Source organism: Pseudorasbora parva, chromosome 5 (genome assembly GCF_024679245.1).
Source record: "Pseudorasbora parva isolate DD20220531a chromosome 5, ASM2467924v1, whole genome shotgun sequence".
Lineage (NCBI taxonomy): Eukaryota > Metazoa > Chordata > Actinopteri > Cypriniformes > Gobionidae > Pseudorasbora > Pseudorasbora parva.
The window spans coordinates 1,939,794-1,957,752 of record NC_090176.1 but is presented as its reverse complement, the minus strand read 5'-3'; the positions used below and the strand labels follow the sequence as shown (position 1 = coordinate 1,957,752).

At 40.8% G+C, this 17,959-nt stretch overlaps 1 pseudogene; it reads left to right on the top strand.

Annotated features, from left to right (window-relative positions):
- Positions 1–449: 449 nt before the first annotated feature.
- LOC137074924 (tripartite motif-containing protein 16-like) overlaps positions 450–17,959 on the top strand; it is a 24,501-nt pseudogene continuing 6,991 nt past the window's right edge.

Genomic DNA, 17,959 nt, shown 5'->3' with positions numbered 1-17,959 from the left:
CTCCAGACAAATAAAACTGATCGATTTTGGACTTTTGCAGGCCAGACGGTTAATATCTCTGTACTGGAAGAAAATGGATGTACCCTCAAATCATATGTGGGTGAAGGAGATGGCATCATGTATTGTATTGGAACGACTCACTTATATTGTTAGAGGAAAGGGAGAACATTTTGAAGAAATATGGTCACCATTAACTGAGTTTCTGAGACATTATGAAGGAAATTAAGAAAATAAGCTGACTGCCGAGTTTTTTTTTTTTTTTTTTTTTTTTTTTTTGTTTTTTTTTTGTTTGTTTTCTGGGGAGATTAGGCTGTGAAATATGAAGTTTATGTCAATGTATCATCTGTTTGTTTTGTTAAAAATTCAATAAATATAATGTTCACATGACTTCAGGGAAAGAGAGACTGAAGTGTAGTCGAGCTGGTGTGTGTTTGTGTCTCTGTATTCAGTAAAATGGCAGAAGCGAGGACTTCATTGGATCAGGATGAGTTGATGTGTTCAGTGTGTCTGGATCTCCTGAAGGATCCAGTGACCATCCCGTGTGGACACAGTTACTGTAAGATCTGTATTACAGGCTGCTGGGATCAGGAGGATCAGATGAGAGTCTACAGCTGCCCTCAGTGCAGACAGACCTTCAGGCCAAGACCTGCTTTAGCTAAAAACACCATGATAGCTGAACTGGTGGAGAAACTGAAGAAGACTAAATTTCCTGCTGACTGTTATGCTGGAGCTGGAGATGTGGAGTGTGACGTCTGTACTGGAAGAAAACACAAAGCCGTCAAAACCTGTCTGGTGTGTCTGAACTCTTACTGTCAGAATCACCTTCAACAACATGAGAGTTGGTTTAAAGGAAAGAGACACAATCTGACCGATGCCACTGGACGACTGCAGGAGATGATCTGCCAAACACACGATAAACTCCTGGAGGTTTTCTGCCGCACTGACCAGAAGTTTATATGTGTGCTGTGTACGATGGACGAACATAAAAACCACGACACTGTATCAGCCGCAGCACAGAGGACAGAGAATCAGGTATGAAATCACACACTGATCAAATAATGCTGACACTATTTATACCGGCACCATATGATCAGGAAACATCATTCACACTGCAGACGTCAGCAGAAGAGAACAGCAGCTGGAGGTGGACTTTCACCGCTGAGTGAACAGAAGTTAAGATAAGCCTGTGTTTGTGTCCCTTTAAGCAGTAAAAGACTTATAAGATGTAGTTTGAGACTAGATATTGGACTTGGGAAAGTTAAAGATATGAATCTATGGGATATATAATCTATTATAACTTAAGTGGATAAAATTATCTTCATTGCATGTTATAAATCATCATAATAGTTATAACCACAAATAGGTAGGTATTATTATGATTATTCATGAGATGACAACACATTATAAGGTTGTTTATAAGGTATTATGCATGTATTATAAAGCACTAAGAATATCCTTATAATGGATTATAAACACAGGCTTCATAGAAAGTGTTAGCAAACCTTTCCCAAAACCTCCCATGATGCTCTAGTGTGCGCAGTATAAAGTGCCGTCTCTGTCACTGGTTTGTGCTGCAGAAGCGGCTGAAGGAGACGCAGAGGTCGTTCCAGCTGAGAATCCAGCAGAGAGAGAAAGATCTTCAGCAGCTGAGAGAGGCTGTGAAGGCTCATAAGGTGAGTCTGGAGAAGAAGAGCAGTTTGAGAAGTCTCAGTCAGGACTCACTGAAGCCACTGTGTGATTGTGATGTGTGTCCTAACAGCGCTCGGCACAGACAGCAGTGGAGGACAGTGAGAGGATCTTCACTGAGCTCATCCGCTCCATTGAGAGAAGCCGCTCTGAGGCCACACAGCGGATCAGAGATCAGGAAAAGACTGCAGTGAGTCGAGCTGAAGGACGACTGGAGCGACTGAAGCAGGAGATCAATGATATGAGGAGAAGAGACGCTGAGCTGGAGCAGCTTTCACACACACAGGATCACGTCCATTTCCTGCAGGTAACAGAGATCTAGAAGAACAAGAGACTCAGAGAAGCATTTCATGAGAGCAGAATGAGCCGATGATCTGTGTGTGCGGTTATTATATAATCATCAGTCAGACACTCATCTGATCATCTTCTGTTGAAAGAGACGCACTTACAGACGCAGTTCAGCTCTGGAAAACTCTTTCTTCTGGAAGATATATTTAGCTGCTAAGCTCCACTAGCGCCACCAACAGTTTAAAACTTCACATTTTACCTTCTGATTTATCACATCATGGTGAAATCTGTGAAGTTGATGGTGTAATTTGACAGGGTTGCCAACTTTTAAGTTTAGGTTGGAGTGAGATTTTTTGAGGGCCGGGGGGGGGGGGGGGGGGTGATGCTTTTGATCTTGATTCAGTATCAGTTTATATCTAGTATATATACTGTACATAATAATATGTTTGTTTTGGCACTAGTTTAAACATTTCTTGGGTCAAATTATATGTGCCATTCCTTAATATTCACTTGTGACTGCTTATATAAGTATCATTATTCATTAAAAAGATTAGGATGCAAGTTATTTAAGTTTTGAAATTTCACATTTAAAGAAATCTAGTGTTTGATCATCATATCTAAATATTTATTAGAATGCAAAGACTGCAATATATTTTTGAGCAACTAGATTAGATACATGTATATTTATTAAAGAGCCATAAGGCACCTAATGGCATTACAAATAAACATTAATATTTTTTAGCCACAAAATGACTCTAATTTGCCTCTTTGAATTGGAATTCTCTATTTTAATATTAATTACTACACTAATTGTAATATACATTTTAGAAGAAATACAAATATTAGAAGAAAAATATTTTAAGTGGTCATTTATTGACAATAATTGTTGCACAAATAGTATTTAGTACCAAAAGATCTCCTCAAAATATTCAATAAATAGAATTTAATGAGTATAAGTGTGACCTATTAGTAAGGAATACCTGAGGGCTAAATACAAGAATAACATTAATGTTAACAATGTTGAATCTCTATAACTCTCCATAATAAAACGATCCTGTAAATATGGCTGACTTAATAATCAATAAACACTAACACTACGCTGTACTGTTTACCAAAACTTGCAGCAAACATCTATATGGTGAAACTGTTGTGTATCCGCTTAAGCCATTTAAATTCATTGGCACGGCGCTAGAAGTATTGAGCGCTCATGGGCCACGTGACCAGCGCGCACCGCAGGGAGACGAGAGCATGCAACTCCGCTTTTCAACGCTTCTGGCTTTAACATTATGCCACATTAGCGCCAAAACGCTATTTATTGTTTAAATTTCATTAAAACACATTTAAAAAAATTAAAGCTTATAGCTTTGTTTAATATCAAAAGCAGGTTTGGCAATTTGGCGTGAGATTGTGTTGGGCGGAGTGAGAGCGTGAGACAGAGCCTGAAAGCGTGAGTATCACGCCAGATGCGTGAGAGTTGGCAACCCTGAATTTGAGTAATGTTCATCAAAGGTCATCAGATGATCTTCACACTTGACTGAATTGACAGTATTTTCATAATTGTTTGCCTTTAACACGTTGATGAATTTGACCATGAAGACCCTAAACAGGAAGTGAGGCTGATTATTAGCAACGCTTCAACAAACTGAAACCACACAAACCCTGAGCTTTGGATCGTGTCCTAAGAGTCCTTGTGAATTTCACTGCCACTAACTGCTCAAAGTGATAAATAATGCTCAATCTGCTCGTGACCTTTGAACTGCTTTCCCTGAGCGAATCTACTCAAGCCTTCAATGAGACGAGGCCGTTTCTGAACATTTTAGCCCAACTTAACAAACCTTACACACTCAACTCTTAAACAGCAGCGTTTCTTAGGCATTGATATGGTACTTTTAACAAATTATATGATTAAGTTGTTTCTTAACATTGAAATGATTCCCCACTGATGTCCATTTATTATTTTCTCACACATATTGGTTGCAGGAAGAACATTAGCGTTCGGCGGTTCAGCGTAGTTAGTTAGCAATGAAAGTTTCACAGGTTCCAGCGCACAGGATCCAAATCTGAACTCATTTATAGTAAACTGATTGTCCGGTTTCCTTTCTACTGAGACTTGTAGTTGAGCGTTTCTCTCTCCTCATCACTCGCTGCCCGATCACTAATAAAAAACCTCACTCTGTTTTCACTCTGTGCTTTTAAATAATGATAATCTCTAGACACGCAATATATTCAACCAACAATAAATGGACAATGCTTAGGATAAAATGAGAATATGGTATAATACTTTAATAATACAACAGTATTCTTTCTTCACTTTCAATAACACAAGTTATTTTTCAATAAAACATAATGCTTAAATTAACTTAAAGGGCTAGCTCACCCAACTGTAGTGTCCGAAATGTCCATCATTAACTCCTCCCCCTAATGTCGCTCCACACCCGTAAGACCTCCGTTCATCTTCACACACAGTTTAAGATATTTTATATTTTAGTCGTGATTTCAGCAGTTTGGCGCTTCAGAACTGCTGAAATCACGTGACATTGGCGACCCGAGTCTTTGATCGATTCACTGATTCATTAACCGTTTGATTCTTTTTGGAGGCACATGGAGGAGAAGCCAATGCTGAATAAAGTCGTAGTTTTTGTTATTTTTGGACCCAAATGTATTTTGGATGCTTCAAGAGACTCTAATTAACCCACTGATGTCTCATATGGACTACTGTGATGATGTTTTTATTCCCTTTCTGGACATGGACAGTATAGTGTGCATACACTTGCATACGCTCTCGGACTAAATATAAAATATCTTAAACTGTGTGTGAAGATGAACGGAGGTCTTACGGGTGTGGAGCGACATTAGGGAGAGGAGTTAATGACAGACATTTCATCTCTGGGTGAACTAACCCTTTAACTTAATAAAAACAAATATATCACATATTAATGCTTTTTCATACAAATATGAATTTTAGCAAACTCTGCCCTATAATTACATTGGCAGTATGAATGTCAGCCGTGATCTGTTACATTTATGTTATTGTCAGATGTTTGATCATCCGAGTGATTCCCAGAAAGTTATCCTATAGTGTAAGTGTCAAACGCTAGAACTTCTCGCTCTAATGTGATTTAATGAATATGAGAAGAATGAAGCTGATGCTGTGAAAGTGCTGGATTGAGGAGAGCCACTAAAGATCATCAAGAGCTGCTCAAATCTGACAGTAGTGCAGGTTATTGGCTGAAGTGTGGAGGTGATGAGCTTTGGTTTCTGTTTTCTGTAGAGTTTCCAGTCTCTCTCAGCTCCTCCTGAATCTACAGACGTCAATGACGATCCCTTCAGTTCTCTCTCCTCTTTTGATGGAGTGAGAGAATCTGTCCGTCAGCTGAGAGACAAACTGGAGGATTTCTGCAAAGAGGAGCTGAAGAAGATCTCTAACAGAGGTAAAGTCCTGGAGATTCATCTGCTCTCAGAAATCATCATCCATCATCTCATATCATGTAGAAGATCATATTAGAAATGTCTTAGGAACGGATGCAGGGATCGTTTCCTCTTGACATGATAATCACACTCTTCCTGTCTGTTGATTTCCACAGTCATTGTTCCCAGGACCAGGAACGACTTCCTACAATGTAAGTCACTGAGAAAACAAGCAGAAAACTCTCTGAGTGTGTTCATGTTCTTCCTGGAGAAGGAGAAAGAAAACATGACAGAAGAGTTTTAGAGTTGATCATGTCAATGATGATTAGCACAGGATCTGGTAAACTGTACTGAGACACTGATGATATATTGGACATGAAGAGTTCAGCTCCATTAAAATAGCCCTATAGCAGGACAGAGTGGATTAGGAGGAACAGTGGAGAACCGACCACAGGGTCATGGGTATGGAGCTAAATCAGTAACAATAAAGATAAATACACACACTACAGTCACATACACACACACTACAGTCACATATACACACACTACAGTCACATACACACACACTACAGTCACATATACACACTACAGTCACATATACACACGCTACAGTCACATATACACACACTACAGTCACATATACACACACACTACAGTCACATACACACACTACAGTCACATATACACACACTACAGTCACATATACACACACTACAGTCACATATACACACACTACAGTCACATATACACACACTACAGTCGCATACACACACACACTACAGTCACATATACACACACTACAGTCACATATACACACACTACAGTCACATATACACACACACTACAGTCACATACACACACTACAGTCACATATACACACGCTACAGTCACATATACACACACTACAGTCACATATACACACACTACAGTCACATATACACACACACTACAGTCACATACACACACTACAGTCACATACACACACTACAGTCACATATACACACACTACAGTCACATATACACACACTACAGTCACATATACACACTACAGTCACATATACACACACTACAGTCACATATACACACACTACAGTCGCATACACACACACACTACAGTCACATATACACACGCTACAGTCACATATACACACACTACAGTCACATATACACACACTAGTCACATACACACACACACACTACAGTCACATATACACACACTACAGTCACATACACACGCTACAGTCACATATACACACACTACAGTCACATACACACGCTACAGTCACATATACACACACTACAGTCACATATACACACACTAGTCACATACACACACACACTACAGTCACATATACACACACTACAGTCACATACACACACGCTACAGTCACATACACACACACTACAGTCACATACACACACGCTACAGTCACATACACACACGCTACAGTCACATATACACACACTGCAGTCACATATACACACTACAGTCACATATACACACACTACAGTCACATACACACACGCTACAGTCACATATACACACGCTACAGTCACATATACACACGCTACAGTCACATACACACACTACAGTCACATATACACACACTACAGTCACATATACACACACTACAGTCACATATACACACACTACAGTCACGTATACACACACTACAGTCACATATACACACGCTACAGTCACATATACACACGCTACAGTCACATATACACACACTACAGTCACATATACACACACTACAGTCACATACACACGCACTACAGTCACATACACACACACTACAGTCACATATACACACACTACAGTCACATACACACACACTACAGTCACATACACACACACTACAGTCACATATACACACACTACAGTCACATACACACACACTACAGTCACATACACACACTACAGTCACATACACACACACTACAGTCACATACACACACACTACAGTCACATACACACACACTACAGTCACATACACACACTACAGTCACATATACACACACTACAGTCACATATACACACGCTGCAGTCACATATACACACGTTGCAGTCACATATACACACGCTACAGTCACATACACACACGCTACAGTCACATACACACACTACAGTCACATACACACACACTACAGTCACATACACACACGCTACAGTCACATATACACACGCTACAGTCACATATACACACACTGCAGTCACATATACACACACTAGTCACATATACACACGCTACAGTCACATACACAAGCTACAGTCACATATACACACGCTACAGTCACATACACACACACTACAGTCACATACACACACTACAGTCACATATACACACGCTACAGTCACATACACACACACTACAGTCACATACACACACACTACAGTCACATACACACACACTACAGTCACATATACACACGCTACAGTCACATATACACACACTACAGTCACATATACACACGCTACAGTCACATACACACACACTACAGTCACATACACACACACTACAGTCACATACACACACACTACAGTCACATACACACACACACTACAGTCACATACACACACACTACAGTCACATACACACACACTACAGTCACATACACACACACTACAGTCACATACACACACACTACAGTCACATACACACACTACAGTCACATATACACACACTACAGTCACATATACACACGCTACAGTCACATATACACACGCTGCAGTCACATATACACACACTACAGTCACATATACACACTACAGTCACATACACACACGCTACAGTCACATACACACACTACAGTCACATACACACACACTACAGTCACATACACACACGCTACAGTCACATATACACACGCTACAGTCACATATACACACACTGCAGTCACATATACACACACTACAGTCACATATACACACGCTACAGTCACATACACAAGCTACAGTCACATATACACACGCTACAGTCACATACACACACACTACAGTCACATACACACACTACAGTCACATATACACACGCTACAGTCACATACACACACACTACAGTCACATACACACACACTACAGTCACATACACACACACTACAGTCACATATACACACGCTACAGTCACATATACACACACTACAGTGACATATACACACACTACAGTCACATATACACACTACAGTCACATATACACACGCTACAGTCACATATACAAACACTACAGTGACATATACACACACTACAGTCACATATACACGCTACAGTCAAATATACACACGCTGCAGTCACATATACACACGCTACAGTCACATATACACACACTACAGTCACATACACACACTACAGTCACATATACACACACTACAGTCACATATACACACGCTACAGTCACATATACACACGCTGCAGTCACATATACACACGCTACAGTCACATATACACACACTACAGTCACATACACACACTACAGTCACATACACACACACTACAGTCACATACACACACGCTACAGTCACATACACACACGCTACAGTCACATACACACACGCTACAGTCACATATACACACACTACAGTGACATATACACACACTACAGTCACATATACACACACTACAGTCACATATACACACACTACAGTCACATATACACACACACTACAGTCACATATACACACGCTACAGTCACATATACACACGCTACAGTCACATATACACACACTGCAGTCACATATACACACACTACAGTCACATATACACACACTACAGTCACATATACACACGCTACAGTCACATACACACACGCTACAGTCACATATACACACGCTACAGTCACATATACACACGCTACAGTCACATGTACACACACACACACACTACAGTCACATATACACACACTTGTCACATATACACACACTACAGTCACATATACACACGCTACAGTCACATATACACACGCTACAGTCACATATACACACGCTACAGTCACATATACACACGCTACAGTCACATATACACACACTGCAGTCACATATACACACACTACAGTCACATATACACACACTACAGTCACATATACACACGCTACACTCACATATACACACGCTACAGTCACATATACACACGCTACAGTCACATACACACACTACAGTCACATATACACACACTACAGTCACGTATACACACACTACAGTCACACATACACACACTACAGTCACATATACACACACTACAGTCACATATACACACGCTACAGTCACATATACACACACTAGTCACATATACACACACTACAGTCACATATACACACGCTACAGTCACATATACACACGCTACAGTCACATATACACACGCTACAGTCACATATACACACACTGCAGTCACATATACACACTACAGTCACATATACACACACTACAGTCACATACACACACACTACAGTCACATACACACACACTACAGTCACATATACACATGCTACAGTCACATATACACACGCTACAGTCACATACACACACACTACAGTCACATACACACACACTACAGTCACATACACACACGCTACAGTCACATATACACACGCTACAGTCACATATACACACGCTACAGTCACATACACACACGCTACAGTCACATATACACACACTACAGACACATATACACACACTACAGTCACATACACACACACTACAGTCACATACACACACACTACAGTCACATATACACACACTACAGTCACATATACACACGCTACAGTCACATATACACACGCTACAGTCACATATACACACGCTACAGTCACATATACACACGCTACAGTCACATATACACACACTGCAGTCACATATACACACACTACAGTCACATATACACACGCTACACTCACATATACACACGCTACAGTCACATATACACACGCTACAGTCACATACACACACTAAAGTCACATATACACACACTACAGTCACGTATACACACACTACAGTCACACATACACACACTACAGTCACATATACACACACTACAGTCACATATACACACGCTACAGTCACATATACACACACTAGTCACATATACACACACTACAGTCACATATACACACGCTACAGTCACATATACACACGCTACAGTCACATATACACACGCTACAGTCACATATACACACACTGCAGTCACATATACACACTACAGTCACATATACACACACTACAGTCACATACACACACACTACAGTCACATACACACACACTACAGTCACATATACACATGCTACAGTCACATATACACACGCTACAGTCACATACACACACACTACAGTCACATACACACACGCTACAGTCACATATACACACACACACACACACTACAGTCACATATACACACACTACAGTCACATACACACACACTACAGTCACATACACACACGCTACAGTCACATATACACACGCTACAGTCACATATACACACACTACAGTCACATATACACACACTACAGTCACATATACACACACACACACACACACTACAGTCACATATACACACGCTACAGTCACATATACACACGCTACAGTCACATATACACATGCTACAGTCACATATACACACACTACAGTCACATATACACACACTACAGTCACATATACACACACTACAGTCACATACACACACTACAGTCACATATACACACGCTACAGTCACATATACACACGCTACAGTCACATATACACACACTACAGTCACATACACACACTACAGTCACATACACACACACACTACAGTCACATACACACACACTACAGTCACATATACACACGCTACAGTCACATATACACACGCTACAGTCACATATACACACGCTACAGTCACATGTACACACACACACACACTACAGTCACATATACACACACTAGTCACATATACACACACTACAGTCACATATACACACGCTACAGTCACATATACACACGCTACAGTCACATATACACACGCTACAGTCACATATACACACGCTACAGTCACATATACACACGCTGCAGTCACATATACACACACTACAGTCACATATACACACACTACAGTCACATATACACACGCTACACTCACATATACACACGCTACAGTCACATATACACACGCTACAGTCACATACACACACTACAGTCACATATACACACACTACAGTCACGTATACACACACTACAGTCACACATACACACACTACAGTCACATATACACACACTACAGTCACATATACACACGCTACAGTCACATATACACACACTAGTCACATATACACACACTACAGTCACATATACACACGCTACAGTCACATATACACACGCTACAGTCACATATACACATGCTACAGTCACATATACACACACTACAGTCACATATACACACACTACAGTCACATATACACACACTACAGTCACATACACACACTACAGTCACATATACACACGCTACAGTCACATATACACACGCTACAGTCACATATACACACACTACAGTCACATACACACACTACAGTCACATACACACACACACTACAGTCACATACACACACACTACAGTCACATATACACACACTACAGTCACATATACACACACTACAGTCACATATACACACTACAGTCACATATACACACGCTACAGTCACATATACACACACTACAGTCACATATACACACACACTACAGTCACATACACACACTACAGTCACATATACACACACTACAGTCACATATACACACACTACAGTCACATATACACACACTACAGTCACATATACACACACTACAGTCGCATACACACACACACTACAGTCACATATACACACACTACAGTCACATATACACACACTACAGTCACATATACACACACACTACAGTCACATACACACACTACAGTCACATATACACACGCTACAGTCACATATACACACACTACAGTCACATATACACACACTACAGTCACATATACACACACATTACAGTCACATACACACACTACAGTCACATACACACACTACAGTCACATATACACACACTACAGTCACATATACACACACTACAGTCACATATACACACTACAGTCACATATACACACACTACAGTCACATATACACACACTACAGTCGCATACACACACACACTACAGTCACATATACACACGCTACAGTCACATATACACACACTACAGTCACATATACACACACTAGTCACATACACACACACACTACAGTCACATATACACACACTACAGTCACATACACACGCTACAGTCACATATACACACGCTACAGTCACATATACACACACTACAGTCACATATACACACACTAGTCACATACACACACACACTACAGTCACATATACACACACTACAGTCACATACACACACGCTACAGTCACATACACACACACTACAGTCACATACACACACGCTACAGTCACATACACACACGCTACAGTCACATATACACACACTGCAGTCACATATACACACTACAGTCACATATACACACACTACAGTCACATACACACACGCTACAGTCACATATACACACGCTACAGTCACATATACACACGCTACAGTCACATACACACACTACAGTCACATATACACACACTACAGTCACATATACACACACTACAGTCACATATACACACACTACAGTCACGTATACACACACTACAGTCACATATACACACGCTACAGTCACATATACACACGCTACAGTCACATATACACACACTACAGTCACATATACACACACTACAGTCACATACACACGCACTACAGTCACATACACACACACTACAGTCACATATACACACACTACAGTCACATACACACACACTACAGTCACATACACACACACTACAGTCACATATACACACACTACAGTCACATACACACACACTACAGTCACATACACACACACTACAGTCACATACACACACTACAGTCACATACACACACACTACAGTCACATACACACACACTACAGTCACATACACACACACTACAGTCACATACACACACTACAGTCACATATACACACACTACAGTCACATATACACACGCTGCAGTCACATATACACACGTTGCAGTCACATATACACACGCTACAGTCACATACACACACGCTACAGTCACATACACACACTACAGTCACATACACACACACTACAGTCACATACACACACGCTACAGTCACATATACACACGCTACAGTCACATATACACACACTGCAGTCACATATACACACACTAGTCACATATACACACGCTACAGTCACATACACAAGCTACAGTCACATATACACACGCTACAGTCACATACACACACACTACAGTCACATACACACACTACAGTCACATATACACACGCTACAGTCACATACACACACACTACAGTCACATACACACACACTACAGTCACATACACACACACTACAGTCACATATACACACGCTACAGTCACATATACACACACTACAGTCACATATACACACGCTACAGTCACATACACACACACTACAGTCACATACACACACACTACAGTCACATACACACACACTACAGTCACATACACACACACACTACAGTCACATACACACACACTACAGTCACATACACACACACTACAGTCACATACACACACACTACAGTCACATACACACACACTACAGTCACATACACACACTACAGTCACATATACACACACTACAGTCACATATACACACGCTACAGTCACATATACACACGCTGCAGTCACATATACACACACTACAGTCACATATACACACTACAGTCACATACACACACGCTACAGTCACATACACACACTACAGTCACATACACACACACTACAGTCACATACACACACGCTACAGTCACATATACACACGCTACAGTCACATATACACACACTGCAGTCACATATACACACACTACAGTCACATATACACACGCTACAGTCACATACACAAGCTACAGTCACATATACACACGCTACAGTCACATACACACACACTACAGTCACATACACACACTACAGTCACATATACACACGCTACAGTCACATACACACACACTACAGTCACATACACACACACTACAGTCACATACACACACACTACAGTCACATATACACACGCTACAGTCACATATACACACACTACAGTGACATATACACACACTACAGTCACATATACACACTACAGTCACATATACACACGCTACAGTCACATATACAAACACTACAGTGACATATACACACACTACAGTCACATATACACGCTACAGTCAAATATACACACGCTGCAGTCACATATACACACGCTACAGTCACATATACACACACTACAGTCACATACACACACTACAGTCACATATACACACACTACAGTCACATATACACACGCTACAGTCACATATACACACGCTGCAGTCACATATACACACGCTACAGTCACATATACACACACTACAGTCACATACACACTACAGTCACATACACACACACTACAGTCACATACACACACGCTACAGTCACATACACACACGCTACAGTCACATACACACACGCTACAGTCACATATACACACACTACAGTGACATATACACACACTGCAGTCACATATACACACACTACAGTCACATATACACACACTACAGTCACATATACACACACACTACAGTCACATATACACACGCTACAGTCACATATACACACGCTACAGTCACATATACACACACTGCAGTCACATATACACACACTACAGTCACATATACACACACTACAGTCACATATACACACGCTACAGTCACATACACACACGCTACAGTCACATATACACACGCTACAGTCACATATACACACGCTACAGTCACATGTACACACACACACACACTACAGTCACATATACACACACTAGTCACATATACACACACTACAGTCACATATACACACGCTACAGTCACATATACACACGCTACAGTCACATATACACACGCTACAGTCACATATACACACGCTACAGTCACATATACACACACTGCAGTCACATATACACACACTACAGTCACATATACACACACTACAGTCACATATACACACGCTACACTCACATATACACACGCTACAGTCACATATACACACGCTACAGTCACATACACACACTACAGTCACATATACACACACTACAGTCACGTATACACACACTACAGTCACACATACACACACTACAGTCACATATACACACACTACAGTCACATATACACACGCTACAGTCACATATACACACACTAGTCACATATACACACACTACAGTCACATATACACACGCTACAGTCACATATACACACGCTACAGTCACATATACACACGCTACAGTCACATATACACACACTGCAGTCACATATACACACTACAGTCACATATACACACACTACAGTCACATACACACACACTACAGTCACATACACACACACTACAGTCACATATACACATGCTACAGTCACATATACACACGCTACAGTCACATACACACACACTACAGTCACATACACACACACTACAGTCACATACACACACGCTACAGTCACATATACACACGCTACAGTCACATATACACACGCTACAGTCACATACACACACGCTACAGTCACATATACACACACTACAGACACATATACACACACTACAGTCACATACACACACACTACAGTCACATACACACACACTACAGTCACATATACACACACTACAGTCACATATACACACGCTACAGTCACATATACACACGCTACAGTCACATATACACACGCTACAGTCACATATACACACGCTACAGTCACATATACACACACTGCAGTCACATATACACACACTACAGTCACATATACACACGCTACACTCACATATACACACGCTACAGTCACATATACACACGCTACAGTCACATACACACACTACAGTCACATATACACACACTACAGTCACGTATACACACACTACAGTCACACATACACACACTACAGTCACATATACACACACTACAGTCACATATACACACGCTACAGTCACATATACACACACTAGTCACATATACACACACTACAGTCACATATACACACGCTACAGTCACATATACACACGCTACAGTCACATATACACACGCTACAGTCACATATACACACACTGCAGTCACATATACACACTACAGTCACATATACACACACTACAGTCACATACACACACACTACAGTCACATACACACACACTACAGTCACATATACACATGCTACAGTCACATATACACACGCTACAGTCACATACACACACACTACAGTCACATACACACACACTACAGTCACATACACACACGCTACAGTCACATATACACACGCTACAGTCACATATACACACGCTACAGTCACATACACACACACTACAGTCACATATACACACACTACAGACACATATACACACACTACAGTCACATACACACACACTACAGTCACATACACACACACTACAGTCACATACACACACGCTACAGTCACATATACACACGCTACAGTCACATATACACACACTACAGTCACATACACACACGCTACAGTCACATATACACACACACACACACACTACAGTCACATATACACACACTACAGTCACATACACACACACTACAGTCACATACACACACGCTACAGTCACATATACACACGCTACAGTCACATATACACACACTACAGTCACATATACACACACTACAGTCACATATACACACACACACACACACACTACAGTCACATATACACACGCTACAGTCACATATACACACGCTACAGTCACATATACACATGCTACAGTCACATATACACACACTACAGTCACATATACACACACTACAGTCACATATACACACACTACAGTCACATACACACACTACAGTCACATATACACACGCTACAGTCACATATACACACGCTACAGTCACATATACACACACTACAGTCACATACACACACTACAGTCACATACACACACACACTACAGTCACATACACACACACTACAGTCACATATACACACGCTACAGTCACATATACACACGCTACAGTCACATATACACACGCTACAGTCACATGTACACACACACACACACTACAGTCACATATACACACACTAGTCACATATACACACACTACAGTCACATATACACACGCTACAGTCACATATACACACGCTACAGTCACATATACACACGCTACAGTCACATATACACACGCTACAGTCACATATACACACACTGCAGTCACATATACACACACTACAGTCACATATACACACACTACAGTCACATATACACACGCTACACTCACATATACACACGCTACAGTCACATATACACACGCTACAGTCACATACACACACTACAGTCACATATACACACACTACAGTCACGTATACACACACTACAGTCACACATACACACACTACAGTCACATATACACACACTACAGTCACATATACACACGCTACAGTCACATATAC